The sequence below is a fragment of the Saccostrea cucullata genome, unplaced genomic scaffold, assembly GCF_032062105.1.
Source record: "Saccostrea cucullata isolate Sc308-1 unplaced genomic scaffold, CSIRO_AGI_Scuc_v1 ctg595, whole genome shotgun sequence".
In the NCBI taxonomy this organism is placed as follows: domain Eukaryota; kingdom Metazoa; phylum Mollusca; class Bivalvia; order Ostreida; family Ostreidae; genus Saccostrea; species Saccostrea cuccullata.
The window spans coordinates 1-22,080 of NW_026931109.1; the positions used below are offsets into that span (position 1 = coordinate 1).

Consider the following 22,080-nt stretch of genomic DNA (forward strand, 5'->3'; position numbering starts at 1 on the left):
TTATTAATTATTGAATTATCTTTCTAAACTTTTTTTATTAAGATGTACCTGTCCTTGTATCCAGGTTGGTTTAAAGCATGATAAAGGCAAAAATACAAGTCTTAGATTGATAAAAAATATTAAAAGTATACTGGCCATCTGAATATATTGAAAAGGGATCTGCTGTATTTCAAGAGCATACAGTTGTATGTGTTAATCTATTCAGTATTGCAAATACTCGGACTGCTTAACAATCAAATTTTGAAGACAAAGTCTTGTAATTAAATGCATTTGATCAATGCTTATAGAACATTCTGTTTACCTTATCTTCAGATCTGGAATACATTTATCATTTGTTTATTGTGTGTTGAAAGTTTTGATAGTGTCACCATTGTATCTTTCTTTGTAGTAAAGATATAATCATAGAGAGCATCTAAGGCCTCAGTTCTAATGCTACTGATTGTATAATACATGTGATTCAAGCTCACGAGGGATTCGATATCAAAATCTATTTAAACTTTATTTTTCTATTTTTTTCTCTAAATTTTGATACTTTTTTGGCATCACGTTTTGTAGCTCTGCGCTACATGTCGTCTACAGTAGATGTATTAATGTACATGTGTATATCTAGAGAATTTTGTACCTTTTGATAAAATATGCTATATTGTATACTTAAAATTCAATGTTTTTCCCAGAGATGGGAGTTCAGCCATAAAGATGTCCAGCTCCTTGTAAGTTTTGTTTTTTGAACATTCCATTTAGGTGATACATGAAAGGTTTATTAATTCTAAATTAGAGCCTTTCTTAATAGCAATATGTATGATAATCAAACAGTACACAAAGATGATGTATATTTGACCAAATTACTTTAACCCGTTTTGTATTTGTTTTCTAACAGGAGGATCCCATGAGGCCATGCAGCTTGATCCACACAGACGCCCGCGGTCGTTCAGCGAGTCTCTCCACATCAACGTGTTTCCCTAGCCCACCATGCTCGTAGGGACCCCTTCTCCTACCATGGTCTGAAACCGAAAAGTAGGTTCAGGAAATAATGTATAAACATTTTAAAGTTTATTTAAGTTTGAATTAAACTAGCATCACATTTAAAGGTGCTTTTCCTTAAAATAGTTTGTTGATAGTTTAATGACAATAGTTAAATAACAATGTAATTTTTTTTAAATGTGACCGAATTACCTTCACTTGTAGCAGTGTTTCTCACAGAGAGTTACCCTTCTTGTAGCAATGTTTCTCACAGAGTTATCTTCACTTGAAGCAATGTTTCTTATAGAGTTATCTTCTCTTGTAGCAATGTTACTCACAGAGTTTCCTTGTCTTGTAGCAATGTTTCTCACAGAGTTATCTTCTCTTGTAGCATTGTTTCTCACTGAGTTATCTTCTCTTGTAGCAATGTTTCTCACCGAGTTATCCTCTATTGTAGCAATGTTTCTCACTGAGTTATCCTCTCTTGTAGCAATGTTTCTCACTGAGTTATCTTCTCTTGTAGCAATGTTTCTCACTGAGTTATCTTCTCTTGTAGCAATGTTTCTCACAGAGTTATCTTGTCTTTTAGCAATGTGTTTCTAACAGACAGAGTTATTTTTTTGTAGCAATGTTTGTCACAGAGTTATCCTCTATTGTAGCAATGTTTCTCGCCTTCTTCTCTTTACTAATGATTCTCACAGAGTTATCTTCTCTTGTAGCAGTGTTTCTCACGGAATTATCTTCTCTTGTAGCAATGTTTCTCACAGAGTTATCTTCTCTTGAAGCAATGTTTCTCACAGAGTTATCTTATCTTGTAGCAATGTTTCTCACAGAGTTATCTTCTTTGTAGCAATGTTTCTTGGCGCCGTCTATGCAGATGCCAGTCAAAAGTAACTCCTTCACTCCCATTCCTAGCCTAAGTCCTACCAGAAAGTCATTTATGAGGTAAAATTTCAGGGAAAGGTAACTCCACTCCAATAGGATAAGCCTTTGTCATATATCATACCAAAAAATCATTTATGAGATTAGATTTCAGAGAAAAGTAACTCCTTTACTCCAATAGGCCAAGCCTTAGTCATGAGTCATACCAGAAAATCATTTGCGAAGCAGCTCCTCTAATAAACCAAGAAATAATTATCGCCATTACTTTGAGATTGTTTTGTGAAAATGTCTTATATTTTTAGAGCACTTTATTATTGTATTATCTTTTCAGAAGTTTGAGTCCCTTAGCTGTCAGACCTAGTCCAGTGGGGAAAAGAAAACTTGAGTAACAGTTTTTAAACTATACTTTATGATTTAGAAGAAAAAAAACTTCAATGCAAAATAGCAATATGTTTCACCCTGTGTAATCCTTGATGTTTATTTGAAATATATATTTTTTCGCAGTTGTGTGTTAGGACCAGGATTTCAGATATTTGCTTGTTTCTCACAATTTCACTTTAAATACATTTAATGAATTAAATAAGCCTTATTTGATTTCTGTAATTGTATTTCTTTCCATTCACCAGTGAATACTGACATGGATGTTTTTATCTGAGTCCTTCCAAAAGGTTTCATACTGGACTCATTACCCCAGACCGCATCATGGCTCACCCCCTAGCACACAGGTAAAATCTGTCAACCCCCCCCCACACACAGGACCCAGTACCCCAAACCGCATCATGGCTCACCCCCTAGCACACAGGTAAAATATGTCCCACCTCGACCCCAAGATGTAAACTCATCACTCCATACCACAGGCCTTTGGATCGCTTAAAAAAATTGTGTGTACAAAAAAAATAAAGGTATGGAATTCTTACACTGGGTACCCAATTTTGCTAATAAATTTTTTTTATTCTAGTGCTCTAAAATTCTACTTTCTATTGAAATCTGTTCATAGATAAACATTCTTCAATTCAACCAAAGCTCATTCCGAAATTCCATATATTTCTTGAGATATTCCGAAATCAATTTCAAAAATGACCTACTTTCTTTTCCTCGACATTAGCTTGGGCCCACGGTCATTCACATGTAAACAGACGGTGTTTGAAGTGCAGCGAAGAGTTGCATAGTATTTGCAAGATATTTCAACAATTTAAAGTTGATTTCCAACTCCAGATTGTAACGTTAAGTCCGTAATAATTCCTTTTGCGAAAATTTAATTCAAAAGTCCAGATCAACAACTACACCGCACTGTTGATCATCAATGTAAAAGAAGCTATGATAGAACGAATTTTTCCTGGAGTACATAATATACCTATCGATTTTCAAAACAATTAGACAGCTTAAATGTTGTTTTCGACTTATTAAGATCATAAGATCAATTAAAAAAAAACTTTGTAAAGCTCGAATGCAAGTGAGCAAATATCTATCGAGTTAAGATTTTGTTAAGAATTCCGGGGAAAATTTGTTCCGTCGGCCCCGCTTTACAATTAGTGAAGGCCCAAGCTGATGTCGAGTAAAAAAATTAGGTCAATTTGGGAATTGATTTCAGAATATCTCGAGAAGTATAAATAATTACGGAATGAACTTTGGTAGAAATGAGGATTATTTATATTTGAATAGATATGGATAGAAAGTAAAATTGTAAAGCATTTGATTTAAAAGAATTTTATTAGCGAAAGAATGTATTCTTTGAAAAGAGTTGCAAATCTTTATTTTTTTTCAACACTACGATTTTTTTCTAAGCCATCTGAAGGCCTGTTTGCACAACACATAGAAACACATTTTTTTGTATATATACAACACGTAAAAAACATATAAAACACACATACAAAATATGTACAATATTTGTTTTATTAACACATAAAAATAAACATACAAAGTATGTACACTGTATCTATAAAAAACATAAAAAGCACACATATGTATATATATATACTTGTATACAACACATATATACAATATATATATATATGAATATAAAATATATATATGTTATATACAAAATATAAATATATATAAATAAAACAAACATTTTTTATATGTATACAACAAATAAAACACATATACAATGTATGTATATACAACACTAAGAAACACACATACATGTATTTAATGTATCAGATAGCTAATTCAACATTATTTGACTCCTACTTCGTAAATAAAAATAGTGAAATAAAAAAATGTCGAGTCAGTTTACATACAGATTATGAATATACCCTTATTTTGTAGAAATAATTATAGTATAAATAGATAGACCACTTATCAATAAAGATACTAGTAAGTTGCTACATGCGAAGAAGAAAAAATGCATGCAAGAAAAAACCCTAGTATTCACGATAATTTCTTATACGTAGTTTGGTAGTTGACTAGTTGTATACATTCACAAAAAAAAAAAATCTGGCAGTTGCATGTATCCATTGATTTAACCTGACATTTTGAGACATAGAAAAATTCAATTTCTTTCGAATATGTGGAAGTATTTCTACCTGAGTATCGGGTATTCTTTTTCTTGTTTATAAATCGTCTGCGATTAGTACGAAAACTTTTTTTTTTTTAAAGTAAAAAAAAAATTGCTTGAACTGCTAAAGCAGCATTCTAAATATTCCTCTACAAATCGTATGTAATTAATTTACTTTTTTCATAATAATTAAACTGATTTTAATTCAGTTCTACATTTTAGAATGTTCAGAGAGAGAGAGAGAGAGAAAGAGAGAGAGATTTTACTTTCAAGTTCATCTATCCGGTTTTTTTTTCCACATTCTCACATACATAATATTTGTACCTCTAATTTTTTTTTTTTCTAGAAAACAAATTTCCCGGATATAGATGATTTGCTAATTCTCGTGTTAATTAGTGTACAGAGTCACTTCTTGGTCAATATATTTCATACCTGTTCAGAAATGCAGTAATTTCCAAAGTTAATGTATTTCTCGTAACAGCAAACATTATTTTCAAAGACTAGTGTTTACTATTTATGTTATTGCAAGTACTTATTTCAATTTTTTAAATTTTAATCAGTTTTTCTTTTCTTGTCAAGTGTGTAAAAAGCAATGAGAGAGAGAGAGAGAGAGAGAGAGAGGGAGAGAGAGAGAACTCCCTCTGACATAGTCTGTTACTATTTTTTTTAATTCTTCGTTTTATTTAGGTTACGGAAGTCAAAATTAATCATTCTATAATTCTAATTAATTTCCACAACTTTGGTTCATATTAAACCCATTTAATGCAATGAATCATGTGTATGCTGTATGCACGAGATTCTTGTGCATCAACTCATTCACCTGTCAATCAAAATCGCATGACGCTAGGTGACCTTGAAAGTCTGTTTACGCGGAAAGAATTTCTCTCGTGATTTGAAACATTCTCATGGTCAGTTCCGAGTTCACACCTGTTTTAAAAATATATTGGGTCCCTGCCGGTGGGCCAGGGGCGCCATATGTTTATCACACCTTTCACATTCTTAGTTCTGATCACAGCAAGTGTATACATGTAACACACTCAACTGATATCAAACGAAATTCATCTTCCAGGTTTCACTACAACAATGAATATAAACTTACATGTACTATGTTAATTTTTTTTTATCTTTTTTCAGACACAAATAAGCATGTGTTAAGATTTTTAAAAACTTAAATAAATTGCTGACTTCTGATAAAGTTTTAATTAGCCGATTCGTATCACTTTCTAGAAGGGGTAGGTGGGAGGGGGGGGGGATAAAACCATTTCTAAAATTGCTAAATATCTATGTTTCCGCCGCAAACTGATTTTTTTTCTTTTCATTTTTCATACGATTTACATTACTGAATGAAGTAATATTGTACTGAGGTTAGTAGATTTTATTTGCCAAAAATTCTGCTGGTGATTTTTGTATTCAGCGTGTAAGTTGATCCCTACTTAAATTAATAAAATTTATCAGATTATCATCTCTGCCTGTTGAGTAGATTTTGCCATATTTAATATTTATTTCCATATTTTACATTTAGTATAGGTTTTCAGTGTTTATAACTGAATAATCCTTATCGTAACCAATGATTTGCCGAGTAATAATCACTTCAAAGAAATTGATACACTTTGATTTAGGTAAATGATAGGACATGGAAACTGCGCAAATTTAAAATATTAACCGTCTCTTTTGATGAAAAATTAATTATTTTTTTAAGTGATCATACCTTATTTACCTAACACTTTCTGAAGTTTAGTTTAAATATGTCAATCATTGAGTGACAAAATGTATTTTCAAAACATGTGTACAGTCATGTAAATTACGAATTAATGCTTTCTGAAAAAGAACGTTTTAACCTAGTATAATTGAGTACATGTACGAAGCAGTAGTAACACACACATTGTTGAAATTATATAAATTTTTGAAGGGGGGGGGGGGGGTTAAAAGGTTTTTCAAACAGGGGATTGAAGGGAAAAGAGTTGTAATTATAATATACTTTTTACATATACATGTAATTAAACAACTCGATAGGATATAGGATGAAGTATGGTTTTTAAACGTGGGAGGTTGATCAACCTAGGAAATGTATTTGTATGGATTACCTGAAAGTTTTTGTAAAAGAAAGGAAAATATATCTCCGAACCCGAAAATCCTATTTTGTAAAGGGGGTGGGGTTTCATTTTGTTTTCGCAACCAAACTTCTTTATATATTACAACATTAGGCTTTCAGTTAACATATCTATATTTCTATAGTAAAAACACAACAAAAAATTGGGACTTCCTTCTTTCTGTTTTTTTTTTTTTTGTGCAAATCCAAGGGTGGTGTGTGTGTGTGTTGGTGTACCCCCCTCTGAATCCGCCACTGGTATCCGAGAGAGAGAGGGAGAGATTTATAAAAGTGGGCTTTATGTTTCATACTGTCTTTTTAATAACCCCACAAGTAATTTTAAAATGAATTATTTTTCGTCTGTTTTTGTTACATTATTAGAGAATTTTTGTTATTATATACATTGTATATAAAATATGTAACAGGTAAATGTATATAGAAATCGCAGTGAATGTGTAACACAGGAATTTTAAAAGAACTGAGCCATGCAAATTTTTAATATTAAAAAAATCAAGGCGGGATGTACATGTAATAGTGAAAATAGGGGAGGGGGTCAACAATAATATGTGGGTTACGTCAGGACCAGGCACGTGTGTATAGAGGTGTGTCATCTTGTGTTCAATCGCTACGGGTGTAACTAATACAGGGTTTAGGCCTAAGAGGTTATACGCTACCGACGCATTAAGACGATGGAATTCTTTCGACATTATTATAGAAAAAGAATAAATAGGAAATAGAAGTATAAAGTAAACATATTAGAATAATGTATTATCCATTACTATACTATCTAAATAAATTAAAACAAAATACTTTCTTAGAACATGTCTTCCAAAAACGTGCATTTAACATTGGAATATTACTTTGATTTTATATATATGTATGGACCTGCTTTGAGTGATTTGTTTTAAGAATTAAAGAATTATACATTTTAAGTAGAATTGGAAGAATTGGAAGAAATGCACCGTTTAACACCGTGCTGAAACACCGACTCGCACCGTGGATTAACTCCGTGTCGCACCGTGGACGATCATTGTCGCACTTTCTAGGCACCGTGTCACACCATGTGCACACCGTGTCGCACCGTGGAGGAACATTATTGCAAATTTTAAGCACCGTGTCACACCGTGTACGCACCGTGTCACACCGTGGATCGGAGACCGAACTTCAAAGACGCCGACGTTTCTAAAGTTCCACGGAAAAGCGTGGAACATAGGTCCACCGTGGCCGGTGGAATTCGGAAGAAACTCGTGAGCTGTACTGTATGTATATATACAACATTATATAAATACATGTGTGAAAACAGCACATGGTAATATACACACGCATTGCTCACATGTATCGATATTTAGATAGGACTTTTTTTGGTAAATAATGAATTTAAAATATGCAATAAGAAGCAATAAAAGATTAGAAAACATGCTGAGCAGAACAGTCTGTTACATGTACATGTATATGAACAGTCCTACGTTTCTAATTTAGTTCCCCTCACCAAGTTGAAATGAACTTTGACTTCATTTAGTGGAAAAAAAAAACCCAGCGTTTCCAGTTGCAACTTTACAAATTTGCAAAGATTAAATGGACAAATTCTGTTCACAGATGACGCTGGGGATGGAATTTAAAGTTTTCTAGCGACACAAAACAGAAGAGCCTTTGATGTTATGTGGAGTGCCATTGAGAAGTACCATTGAACAAGGCATTTTACAAAACCTTCGTCTTCGCCGAGGGTCTTATTTACAATTGGAGGGTTCCCTAACGTGGAGGGCAGTATCAGAGCCTTACACAGAATGACTTATGTCAACAAACCTGTAATGCTGTCCAGGACAATTCGAGTGCAGAATTTCTTTTGATTTTCATCTCTAAATACTTATAAAGTAAATATTAAGAATGGGCTTTCAATTTGTGATTCATTCTCTCCCGGTGTTTTGTGGCTAAGACTGACATCGAGAGTTAGATTGTTGAGTGCAATGAAACATAACCCCCAGCACGATAATCTCTACTAAAAATATTCGAGGCAATTCGAACTTGAATATTTATGTTAGGGATGTTCTGTTTTGAAGGAATATTTTTATAAAACGATTTTCAGTTCCGAGGAATTTATACCATTTTTAGATTCTCAAATTGAATGAATATGGGCAACCCTTCAGATTTCAACCCAATACCTTTTTGACCGTCATGAACAGGGTGCTCTTGAAAAAAAATTTGAATCCACATCTCGAATAAACCCTTCTGGGTCATCCCCTTTTTACGATATCTTGCTGAATTTGTTACCATGCAAACCCTTCTGCATCAGTATACGGTCTACCCAAACAAGCGATCTGAAAAAAAGCATTGGAAATTAATTATAGTCACATTGGTAGGAATGCATGAGCTATGCTTTTCCCCCTTAGGTTAAGTATATCACATCCGGTTAAACCTAGGAATTTAGGATCAAGCACTTATACTTCAATGTTTCCTTGAGATTTACAGGTAAACTAATGCCTTAAATCTTTCTGCACGTTTTCTGTTGATCAAGAAATACTGCAATCGAAGATGGGATGCGGAAAATAATGGTACCGTAATGGGTTTCAATTTTACTTTCGACTTCCTGTGTTTAAAAAAATATTTGGTCCTTGTGCTGTTTTAAAAGTTTTATTTTTTAAAATCATTGAATTAAATTCAAAACATCAATTAGGAACGTCTTCAGTCTGGATTTTAGTGTCGACTCCCGACTTCTCGCGATTAAGGTGGTTTTTGTCCCATTCATCAAGGTGACACGAGCGCTTTATGTGCTGTATCTCTAGTAACTAAAGGGCAGGAATTTTTATTGGTCGGATTCTAACGTAGAAAAATGAAAGCTTTATTTTGTCATTCATTTCTCAACTTAAGGATAAGTCAGGATAAAATTCCACTACATTAGATTATGTTGATATAATGAAAACTGGCCGTGTAGGAAATTAGAATCGTACACCTGTAAACATGTAACGTTAGACATTGATAAAATAAATACAGCACTGATAGAATAACACGAGCAACTTTGTACGATTATTTTATTATCTAGAAGAAAAATAGCCTTTTGCGAGTAGCTACGGTATTTTCCGTAATTGAGCTGTTACTTGACAAAGTTAAACCATCGGCGGATCAAGCGGGATTGGGGCCAGGACCTTACTTTACCCATATGAAAAAATACTATTAGAATTCAATCGGAGTATTCAGTTGACTACTTGTTGACGGTCAACTGACCGTCAATTGACCATTAGTTGAATTTTTGCCATGCAAATGAGGGAGCGGTCAACTGGCCGTTTTATGCAAATCAGTTGATCGCTTTTCAGAAAAGCATTCAACTCCGAGTGGTCAACTCTTTTCGCATTATCAGTTGACGGCTAGTTGACGGTTAGTTGACGGCTAGTTGACGGTCAACTACACATTTTTGTATGGGTTATTCAATATCGCAAAATAACCTAGGATGATTTCAGACCCCGGATAAATAAACCCTCCTAATTCAATGTAAGAAAATGTCATTTACCGTATTATATACATGTATTCTGTTTTTATTGTTTTAGTTTTTCGATTTTAATTTTTTTTATGGTAGTAACTTTACAATTTCTCCTTTAAAAGCCTCATAAACTACAGTGTAGGGAAATACTCATGGATCCTCCGATCCCTCAGTATGTGTATAAATTTCACGGAACAGATTGATTTCGTATCAAGAACATTATTGTATGTCAAATAAGAGCTATCTCCCATAGACTGTGGGTGTATTTAATATTTTGTCCAGATGTGTTTTCCAATTAATGTTCTAACCTGTCCCTGAACCTATACATGTATATAAGTTATGTTATGCAATATGCATTACCCTGGGATTTTGGTTCTTGAAAGAAACCATTAAAATTTCTTTTCGATGCATAAATCTAAAAATTATACAGGCAGTTCAAATTGAAATATAGATATATCCCATTAATAGTGCAAGCGTCAAAAAAAGGGAATAATACTTTAATGTTAAATGATTCCTGTGAAGTTTTTTTCGTTTATTTTATCAATAAATCTGCCGAGTTAATGCTGGAATTTATGTTGAGTTTGTATTTACATCACAAAGTTTAATGTGACGGTATTCGCCTATTTATCGCCAAAAAAAACACATATAAATCAAATTAATTTATATCGGTCGAATAGTGGGCATTACCCTGTAGTAGATACAAATAATGGATAAATATTGGAAACTTAAGTCCTCAATTCGCTATCAATTATAGTACAAAACTGGGTCCTTTTCATTAGCTAATAAATAGATCATAAAATTGATTATTTGAATAAGCTGGTACTCATTAAAGTCATCAGACAGCACAAAATACAAGATTTGTACCCTTAAAATCCATATATAACCTTGACTTTTATTCTTCAAAAAATGAAGCAGATTTTGTTGTTTTGAAATTAATAATCACAAAAATGTAAAGTAAAAACATGTACACACATCCTTTAGTAGTCTTTGAAAGCCATACGGTTTCATTTTAAGTCATTCTGTGGACCATTGAAATCGGTGGAATCAGTTTTAAAACAATTTCAGTCTTTAATGAAACGGATACTGTCTGTAGTTACTCGCCCTGTGGCCTGGGGCTATCTCGTTACTACTATCTCTCCGGATCTCACTAATCACCCTACTAACACGATATCCCATTAACCCCTTTAAAACAAAACCAGTGAGAACCTACAGGGATCATGCACCCGATATCCGACAGCGCGACAGGTGTTTTCTAAAGGAAATCCACCATGATGTAACCACAGCTATCCCCTTTGGGTATCTGTGATAGATTCTTTCACTTTTTTCCCTGTCGACATCAAAACGTGTAGAATTGGTGTCGATGAACGCTGCGAGGATGGGCTCTAACCTGGAATTTTTATGGAATCGATTTCCTCGCCCTAATTTGTCAAAAGTCAAGGCTGGGGTGATTGTGTGCACACTTCTTTAGGGTATACTAATCAATGGCACCCCCCTTAATTAGAAAAATAGAAGAAGTGAGAACAGTAAGTTATCAATGGAGAATTGCGTTCTCGTTCACTAAACAGTATTCCTGTTTTACTTCAGTAATTATGGTAAATTAAATTTCATAAAAAGTTTAAATACACAAGACCTAGACAATACCCTTATATTTGAAACTACTGTGTATATAACTGTTATTTTGAATTCCGTTTTTACAAAGAGAATTACTAATATCTATCACTGCTATCACTGCTATTTGTTTATTTGTATTTTATTGTTATGACTGACTAAGATAAATGTGTTTCTGAACTCCGTAAGATTAAGATCCGACAATTGAGAGACCTCTATCGACATATGAGAATGTAATAAGGATCAACTGAACAACAGGGTCAAATAGATCTACCGAGCGTGTCCGGGGGTTTAAATGTGATGGAGACGATACGAGTGGAGTTTAGTAACCCCACCCGGGTATTTAGTGTTATCTTGTCCATATCCGGTTACAGATCTTGTAAGCTACTCCCTGATTGGTCACTTGAGATAGTCAGTGTTTATTATAAGGTCAAACAGTGATGAACTATGAAGGTCATCTGAGGTCATCTAATACCATAGCTGATATGGTGACGATATCAAAATAAAATAAAATACAATTTGTAAGTTAAAGTATTAACTCCAGGCCTATGATCGAACGGTGATTTGAAGAACAATGATCATTAATTTGTTACGGTTTGCTCAGCTTCTTCATTTGTTCAGTTTAAACAGTTTCTTCTGAGGAACATGAAATTGATAAGACAAGTTTGTATGAAAACATCCTCATGTAGTATTGATTTGAGTTTGTTTACTTTTAGCGTTATGAATTGCGATGTTTCTACCAAAGTGTCATATACTTCTACTTGAAAATAAAAGCATCATCCAGATTTAGTAAACTAAGATTAACATGTGTGCCCCTCGTGTACTATTTATAAATTTAAGTATCTGTATAAGTATATATATTTGCTGCTGAAAACAGGTACCTGCACTAAGTTCAAACTCCCAACAAAATAGATCATGTCTGAATGCGTAATAACGTGACTAAGGTGAGCTTTATTACCCGGGGCTCTCATTTAGGATTCATTATAACAATGAAGTCATGAAGTGTACATCATAGGAAAGGTCTTCACTTTCCCTGGCTATTTCAAACACTAGATGCAACTAATGAAGGTATAAATGTCATATCTCGTTAAGGTGTATATCGCACCTTATTTCCAAAATATTTTTTCTGGAAATTAGGGCAGTCCCTTGGGAATTGTTGATATATAGAGGAATGGATTTCAATGCATTTTTGTTTCTTCTACGTTATTGTATTCACTGTAAGACCTGCACATGTAGAGAAATCAAGACCTGGGCATAGTTCACTCTGATAAAAAGCCATCTTTACATATTTCCCGTCACCTTCTTTCACCTTTCTCTGTGTTCTACCGTCGAAGGACTTAAAACTTTGCAACATTTCATGTTTTCTTGGATTAAGTTAAATTCCCTGATACTGACGACTCTCCCAGCACATCGCGTCAAGGTAATGCTTTGATTTGACACCGAAGCAGTGTCGGTGATTGTATAATGTCGTGTCGTATTGACACAGGGATTTTGTATGCAATGACAGGGCTGATAGAGTTCATAAAAAGTTGGGTCCTAATCCTCTGACATACTTTAATGCACCCTAAGTAATCTCTCGCCTTTTACACAGCCGATACATATCTTAATCCGACGAGCAGACGTTAATTCGCCCTCCGAGACTAGGGTCCGGTATCAGTGACCCCTACAGGGAGGTGACAAATCAAGTGTGACCCGGAATTAGAAAAAAAAAATCCTTTCCCATCAGAAGCAGAAAAATGTTTTGATACGAATGCTTACTAGTACTAATTTTCTTAGTTGCCGCGGATGGGCGACTGTAGCCGGTTGAAAAAAAGACACATGTAAATATTTTCAAATCAACCCAGAACAGGAATTAATCACTTATATATTAATATCCAGTTCTCTTTATTTTTTTTTTTCAGAACTCTTTATCAAAGTAAGCAGAAATCTTGGACTGACGATAAAAATTGTTCGAAATCTTTGGGACTTATTGGTAAGCAGAGCAAACAGTGCAAACAAAATCTGGACTTAATGGGAACAGTTGCGCACGCAGCTTATGTTGCCATGGATACTTGTCAAGGACAGTTTGCAGACAGAAGATGGAACTGTTCGTCTGTTCGTAGGGTGCCAAAATTGTCACGTGATCTCACAAGAGGTAAATTCTTCGTTTGTACAGCTCTGAACACGTTCTTGCGAAAGATTAAAAAATCCCCAGAGGATCATTTAGAGATGCATAAAAGAATCAGTTATCAACGATTTTTAAGGTGCATGTATTCGCATATGCATCAACTGTGTTAGCAAATTGAAAGCAGAAAAGAAGACATATAGGGAACTATTTTGAGAATTCATGGAATATTCAAAATCAAATGATGTGTTAGATGTCATTACAGACCGCTTGTCTGTATCTACAATATGCAAGATCAACAATAAAGAGGTATTCTGTTATTTACACGACGGTAATCTCCTTTAATAGAACGGTATCCCTTTCCTGTAAAATTTAATTAAGTCCAAAAATTTCTTTTAAAGAACACATGCAGTCAATAAAAGATCTGACCGGGCCCATCACACCTCGGATGAAAAACGTGACAAAATGGTATTAACTGTATACCCCTCATTTACAGTGGTTTATGAAGCATTAAAAACTATCTGCCTTATAATTTAGCAGCCAGAAAATAGAATATTCCCTGCATCTTTAACAAAAATATATCGTAAATAAATTAAGAATGTATAAGGGAGCTGGTGCTGGGTTCCGTCTCGTTAAGAGAACAAGGGCGCGAAACATCTCATACATAAGGAAGAAATGTGGTCATTATACAAATACCACTGTTCTGAAAGTCGGTAATTTATATTCTGTCAAAGCTTGAGAGAGAGAGAGAGAGAGAGAGAATGTAAATGCATGTACATGCTATACCATTGCAATTTCTTATTTTTATCAATCAGATGTTATTAAAAGAGGACAAAATTGAGAAGGCTCAGTTTTAACTTAAAAGTTCATGACTATAGATTCATCAGACATCTTATAATTTTTGATTTAGAAATATATAAACTATCATATAATGAAAAATAAATATAGCTAGAAAGAACATCAAATAAAGGGTCAACTTAGCAATCTTTTAAAAGCATCAAAACAAGAAAACGAGAAAAGCGTTATTGTCTAAAAGAATTCAAAATTTAATGTGTGTTTTTTTTTTATCTATATGGAAAGTGGCAGACCGCTATTCTGTAAATATTTTTTTTTCAAAGACACTTACAGCTGCAGAAGAACGGATATGCTGCTTAAGGAAAGTTTTCTAATAACCCATACTTGCTACTGAATTAACGCGTTCCGATGCCCATATTATGCAGCAACTGATTACCAATAAGGCAGTAACTGTCTCGTAATCGATTCTTGTCATTAAAGTGTTCAATCTCTGACTGGAAAATAATCCAGAAAGATGTATATGATGGTTACGAATCACTTCCGGTGTTCATACATAATTATAGATACGAAATATATAATAAACCCGAAATTGTAGGTATTGATTTAAAATATCGATAGATGGTTATTCCCCAAGAAATAAAACAAAAATGCTTATTTATTAGATCATAAAATAAGAATCCACCCTTTAAGCTACGTGTACATGTATTTAAAATGACCTTATTTTTTCCTATGTGCATTTGGTAATTATGAAGGAAAACAAACGGTATTCACAAGGAAGTCGTTGATGAGGACTTTTTTCTGCAAACTGAAGCAGAACATTATGTAAATTGTGAAAGACAGGACACATAAATCTACCAATGTAAAAATAACGCCGTATCATCTCTCTGATTTATTCTGTTACCAAGCCGGAGATAAGCTCCATGATGTATTTGACTTTTAGTTAGGAAATGTTATCTTCCGCTAGGTGTTGAGGTGGGATTTTCTGCGTCTTGTTAATCTGTAAATAAAACGGAACGAGTGCCATTTTCGATTATTTATGAAGACCTCTCTTTTGCTTATTCTCTCTGTTTATTGTCATTTTCTAGAATCAGAGATTCATAAAGCAATGTCTGATTGAGAGGCGGCAAAGAGGAAGCACATTATTGGCGCGAAACCAGGCATAATTTGCCAATAAATAATTCTTACATAATGATTGTCCTTCAGTGTTCTGTCTTTAACGTTATTTGAGAGTATTATCTCAAATGAATGAGAAATGATTTTGTAAACAGATATGAACTTGTTAAACTTTAAATAAATCTTTATCACTATGATTAAATGTACATAATTTAATTTTGTTTTTATTCTAATCTCTCATTGGTTGATTTTCAAAAAGGAACACAGAATAAAACATAATAACCTGGTTTGGTATGGGGACACACCCCTTTAACAACCAGCTGAATCATCTGTATCCATACAATCCCCCCATTTCCCGTCCTTGAAATTCATGGGAAATTCCAGATTTAATAAATGTACCTTTAACTTCAAACAGAAGCTCGATCTTACCTCGTGAACACAAACATCATGGCCGTTAGATCTGTATATCAGTTATTACCTCCCCTTGTTTCATATCACTTCCGTTACTAGGGATGTATTATTGAGCGGCAAATTTGAACTCATAGAAAGCAACACAATTTTACACCCACAGTTGTTTAATTATTATAAAATTAAATTATAAGGAATGTTTTGAAGCGGATTATAAAAAAGCGCAAACTGACCCAAACCAGGTTATCATCGAATAATTTGGCCAAGAATTAGAGTCATTCCTTAAATAATTATATAATTATACACTCTTAAAAAAGTTTTACTTAGTAGTCATTTTTTACTTGAAATAAAAAAGATAAGTAATAGATAATTACTAAGCATTTACTTAAAATTTAAAATCAATTACTGAAATATATGTCAATTACTAGATTCAAATGTTTTACTTGATTTTTGTATTTTAAAGAATTGTTTTACTTACACACTAAAAAGTTTTACTTAGTAATTTATATTTACTTAAATTTGTGTATATAAGTAATTGCATTACTTGGTCTTTACTTACATTTTACCACTATTTACTATATAATTAAAATTTGAATGCCCCCGTAAACGAAGTTTCGGGGGTATATAGTTTTTGTCTTGTCCGTCTGTCTGTCTAGCTGTCTCTCTGTTCATCCGCTGAAAATTGAACCTTTCCCATAACTTTATTTATAACCATATTTAGCGGAGCTATGACTTTCATATTTCACACGTGTATTCCTTGTGACAAGACCTTTTTTTTTGAGTATCACCAAATTTGACCTTGACCTTAAAGTTTGACTCAGTTATACACAAAAAATCCAAACTTATCCAAATCTTTTGAACAGTAAATACCAGGACATTTATACTTCACATATATATTTTTTGTTGAAAGAACTTTCATTGAATACCAACGACTATGAAATTTTGACCTTGACCCTGGAGATTTCCATCCTTGTGAAAAAACTTTAACCTTGTCCATAACTTTTGAACGGTAAGGAATAGTGCTTTCATACTTACATATATGTAATTATTTTTAGAAGACCATTCATAGGACACCAAGAACTTTGACCCTTTGACCTTGACCTTGGAGTTTGACCTATTTTTAAAAAGCAAACCTTAACTGTAACTTTAAAAGGATTAGGATTAGTGCATTCATACTTTACATAATTCATCCTTGTGACAAGACCTTTCTTTGGGTACCACCAAATCTGTCCCTTTGTCCTTGACCTTGGAGTTTGACCTACATTTCAAAATTGGTAACCTTGACCAAAACTTCTGAAGGGTTTAGGCAAGTGTTTCCATATTTCACATATGTATTTTTTGTGGCAAGACCTTTCATTAGATACCAATAACCTTGACCTTTTGACCTTGGAGATATCAAGAAATCCCAATCATTTAAATTTTCACATAAGAAACGTTTAACCTTTGCTATGTTGCCATACAGGGGCATAGGTGTTTCACAAACACATCTTGTTTGAATTGTATTTAATTGATTTACTTATAACAAAAATTTATTTACTAAATCAAGGAGAATTCAGATCAGTAATTACTTAAATATGGTAGTCTAATCACTAATTGTCTGTGAGGAGGAGTTATCTTTCTTCTAAATATACCTTCATGTGAAAAAAAAAGTCACACTAATAAAAATGCGATATTAAGTACTTGAAATGTTTAACCATTTTTAAAATGGTCCTTAAAAAGATACAACTTATTCAATTTTTAAGGCTTTCGAAGTTGGAATCCTATGTTTTATTGTTATATATAATAAAACAATTAGAAAGAAATCGGCAAAAGAAATAGAAAGTATAATTGTTTCCATCATAAGAAGATTTCTTCTATTGAACTATTCAGAGGGCCCAATTAGGGAACGCTGATAAAGAAATCTGTGAGTAGTACTCACATGCCAGAGGGTCGGTACCTTGCAGTGTTTCTAGTAAATAATGTCGATATTAGTAAATATGATAAGTATTTCATTTACTTAGTATTCTTTTGAGTAATAATATTCTAGATTTTTATTAATTTCAGAATTACATTTACTTAGTAATAATTCATAAAATTCAGTAAATAGAGAGCATATTATCTCCAAATTAAGTAATAATAATTTAACAAAAATGAGTAGTTTATTTACTAACTTAAAGTAATACAATTCCTATAATTTAAGTAATTCTATTTATATTTAGTAAATCATTTTGTAAGTAAATGATTTCATCCTTATTACTAATTATGTTTACAATTACTAACCATGATAGTCATTTACTTGCTATTCTGACTAAATGGATTACTAATAATTACTAGTTTTTCTTAATCTAATATCTTATTTTAAAAACAACAAGTAAAACTTTTTCTAGAGGGTATACATGTATACATAATAAAAAGCAAAATTAAATCATATGTATACATTAATTATGCTTTTTATTTACATGTGTATGTGGTATACATGTATATATTTTGATGGACCCAAATTATAATGACAGTAATATGAAATTTTTCTAAATATTATTGTATAAATTAATACCATTTCATCATATTCCAGGCACCAGAGAGCAAGCTTATGTGTACGCTATAGCCTCGGCCTTTCTCGTGCATTCCATTGCACGTGCATGCAGTGTGGGAGTGACCACTAAATGTAGTTGTGGAGCTCTCCCCACCACCCACCCCACGAGGAATTTAAGTGGGGAGGATGCGGGGACGATCTGAAATATGGACTCCACTTCGGTGAACAATTCACTGATGCAGAACTGATGAAGAGAGGCAAAATTAGAAACTCCAAAAAGTCCAAAATGAATAGTCATAATAACGCAGCTGGACGCTTGGTACGTTTAATACATCTTCATCATTATTTTTAATATTTATTAAAAAAAAAAAACATTTATAAATAACTATAATTTTGAGCTAATTAAGGTATTTTTAAAAACACAATTATAGTCGTATAAATTGGTTACTGAATGATGTAATGTCACATTTCTATCTTCAAAGTAAATTACTTTTCTGATCAAGTTAACAGGAAAGAATTTGTATCTGACTTTCAGTTTTCACTTCGCAAATTCCAGAACATGTAATTTACCTGTCAGTGATTTAAATTTTTTGAAAAAAAAGTTCCCTTAACATATACGTTATAAGTTGTCTTTTTCTATAGTAGATGTGTTTATTTTAATTTTAATCTGTTTTACAGATCGTGGCTCAGAGTATGACCACAGCGTGTAAATGTCACGGAGTTTCCGGTTCCTGCTCCATAAAGACATGTTGGAGATCACTTCCGGATTTCTCTGTGATAGGAACCACCTTAAAAAAATTATACGCCAATGCGGTGGAAGTGCGGAGGAAAAAACGCAAAAATAAGCGGATATTTGTCCCCGTGAGAACTAATGTACAGAGTGTTTCCGAAAAATCTCTGATTTATTTTACTAAGTCCCCAGACTATTGCAGTCCGGATCCTAAAACGGGGTCAGCCGGAACTCAAGAGAGGTAAGTAATGATAATAAAATAAATAATAGTTTATAAAAATCTTACAAAATCAATACAATTTGACTTTATTTATAAGTTCTATATTTTTTGCATCGAGTTACGAAAAAGAAATTTATGCATATATATTTAACAAAAACATGATGTTTGATCTTTTCTTGATATGCATGATATTATGCGGTGTGTCTTGTTTTTAGTAATTTGCTGGTTCGCTGATGCTCAGTTTCTGTTTCATATAAATGCACTGCTCTTCCGCTGATGGCTAATAATTGAATTTGCCTTCTGTCCAGAGTTGGACGAATCTTTTGTGTCTAAAACACATTTAATGATGATTACAATTGACAATAAGAATAAAGAGACCTTTCTTATCTTCTTATTCTAGAGAATTCGGTTCTCAGAAGCGACCTTTATGACCTCTTTGCCCTAGAGAGCCGAGTTCATGCTCACAATATTCTCAGCGATACCATCAGAGAAGCCCTCGCGTTCTTTTTAAAGTGATAAAAATTTCCCCTCGTAAATCTGCTACGGTTGTGATGTATTAATCATACGGACTCTGATTAGGGTGTTAGCAAGCGTGAAGGAAAAATAAAATAAGTCTACTCATATTTAAAGTTTAGACTGATTCTGGTCTTGTATTACATGTAGAGAGAATGTAATCAAAGAGAGATAACTTCTGAACTGTTTTTCGTACTAGATGGAATATATACGTGTAATATAGGAAGGGTCATCTACGAAGCAGGCATCAAGGGTAGCTATATAAATATTAGAATGCAGTGTATTGATTAATTATAAAAGTAAATGTTCTTCTTATCAAATGAATCTCACGCGTCATATTCATCAAATACGCGAAAAATAAAAACTTCTCATAAGTGACATGAAGTAAAGTCACGTAGAGACTTTCGCTTAATTAAACATGGATATTTACATGGAGTGAATATTTTTTTTCTCCTCTATTTCTCAAGAAAAACCAACTGTCGTTTATCAGTCGGTAAACACCAATAACCAAATCACCTGCTAAAATTTCATAGCAGTGGCTATTCCATCAATTAAACGTGCAAGGCGTGTACCGATAAATACAATGTTTGAGTTAGGTACTTTATCTTATATTAGATAATTATTTGTACAGATATAATTGCTAAAAACACTAAGAGCTCTTTCTCTGAGCGTTAGTACGGGAATTAATCACTGAAACTATAACACGGGTTATGTTCCATTCCTGCATCAGCTGCAACGTTTATTCCCCTTTAAACAAAAAACTAAAATATTTTACTTTTAATTAAATTAAGTGTATACATCCTTAAAAGAAACCAGGAAGTTACAAATAAGTGGTAAGAAATTCAAAAAAGACATACATGTATAATTGTTTGATTTTTAATTTTATCCTTTTGTTGTAGGTTTTGTAGGACTGACAGTTCCGGTTGGGGCGGATGTGACGCAATGTGTTGTGGGCGGGGCTACCGAAGCTTCACCAAAACAATAGTTGAACGCTGTGAATGTAAATATTACTGGTGTTGTTACGTCAAGTGTAAAACATGCGAAAAGACGCTTCATTTAAACGTTTGTCGATAGTTGTACTCAATTTAAATGGAACTCTTCTACGGGATGTGACAGAGATGTGCGCTGATATTCAAGGTAGTTTTTCACCCAAATGCTCTTCTAAAGTTGTAGAGTTAAAAAGAAACAAACTTAGTGAATGACTTTTGCTCACAGGGAGAACGTTTAACTTGAACTTGGAGTCGTTAATGTGAGCTTAGAGACAAAAAACTCCATTTTTAGCCGGTGAGATTGCATCTACCTCGAATGGTAGGTGTTTGAACCCAATCCTGCGGTAAATTAAGTCGAGCATAAAGAGCTAGAATGACTCGAGTTCTACAGGTAAAGAACTGTGCCTAGAACAATAACTGTGTGGAACGCACTATCATTGTTATACTATAGAACTCAAGTATTAACTACTCGACTCCACGATTTTTTAAACTTGAGTCTGTAGGTTTTAACTTCAGTTGAAATTAGTTTAGTCGACCTGTCTGAACTTAAGTCCCCAGCTGGCTAACTAAAGTCTATAATTTAAGTCTGAACTCGAGGCCCTAGCCAGTGAACTCGAACCTATAACTCGTGAACTCGAGCCGCTAACCAGTGAACTCGAACCTATAACTCGTGAACTCGAGCCGCTAACCAGTGCACTCGAACCTATAACTCGTGATCTCGAGCCCTTAGCTAGTGAACTCGAACCTATATCATTAACTCGATCTTAGTCTTGCTGATGAACACTTATTTTTAGCTGGTTAATTTATCTGCAAAGTTCAAGCGCACAGACTATTTACCTAGATGTTATAATTTAAGTGAAATCCAATGTTTGTATATAATTTTATCAGAATTATCTCTTGTATAGGAAGGCAATTGTTATAATTATTTTTTGTTGAGATGGTATTGTAAATATATTGTTATATTTATATTCTTTACAATGTCATATGAGCATGTACAGTGTACAGTTATTTGTTAATGAAGTTATTTTCATTGGAAATCATCAATTTACATAAATTTTTACAATGTATGTAGATACATGGTCGTATATGTACAATACATGTATATGTTGTAAACGTATTTTAAATGATTTTTATTTTTAGAATGTCATGTTGTATTATTAATATAACATTATTATATTTCTTCCT

General features: G+C 33.3%; 1 long non-coding RNA gene and 1 pseudogene across 1 annotated transcript; both read left to right on the forward strand.

Annotated features, from left to right (window-relative positions):
• The first annotated feature begins 881 nt into the window (after nt 1–881).
• LOC134231431 (uncharacterized) lies at nt 882–2,227 on the forward strand. The gene is made up of 3 exons (XR_009984555.1): nt 882–1,014; nt 1,811–1,905; nt 2,174–2,227. It is a non-coding gene; the product is annotated as an uncharacterized LOC134231431 (long non-coding RNA).
• Nucleotides 2,228–12,975: 10,748 nt separating this feature from the next.
• LOC134231415 (protein Wnt-11b-2-like) lies at nt 12,976–21,726 on the forward strand (annotated as a pseudogene).
• The last annotated feature ends 354 nt before the right edge of the window (nt 21,727–22,080 follow it).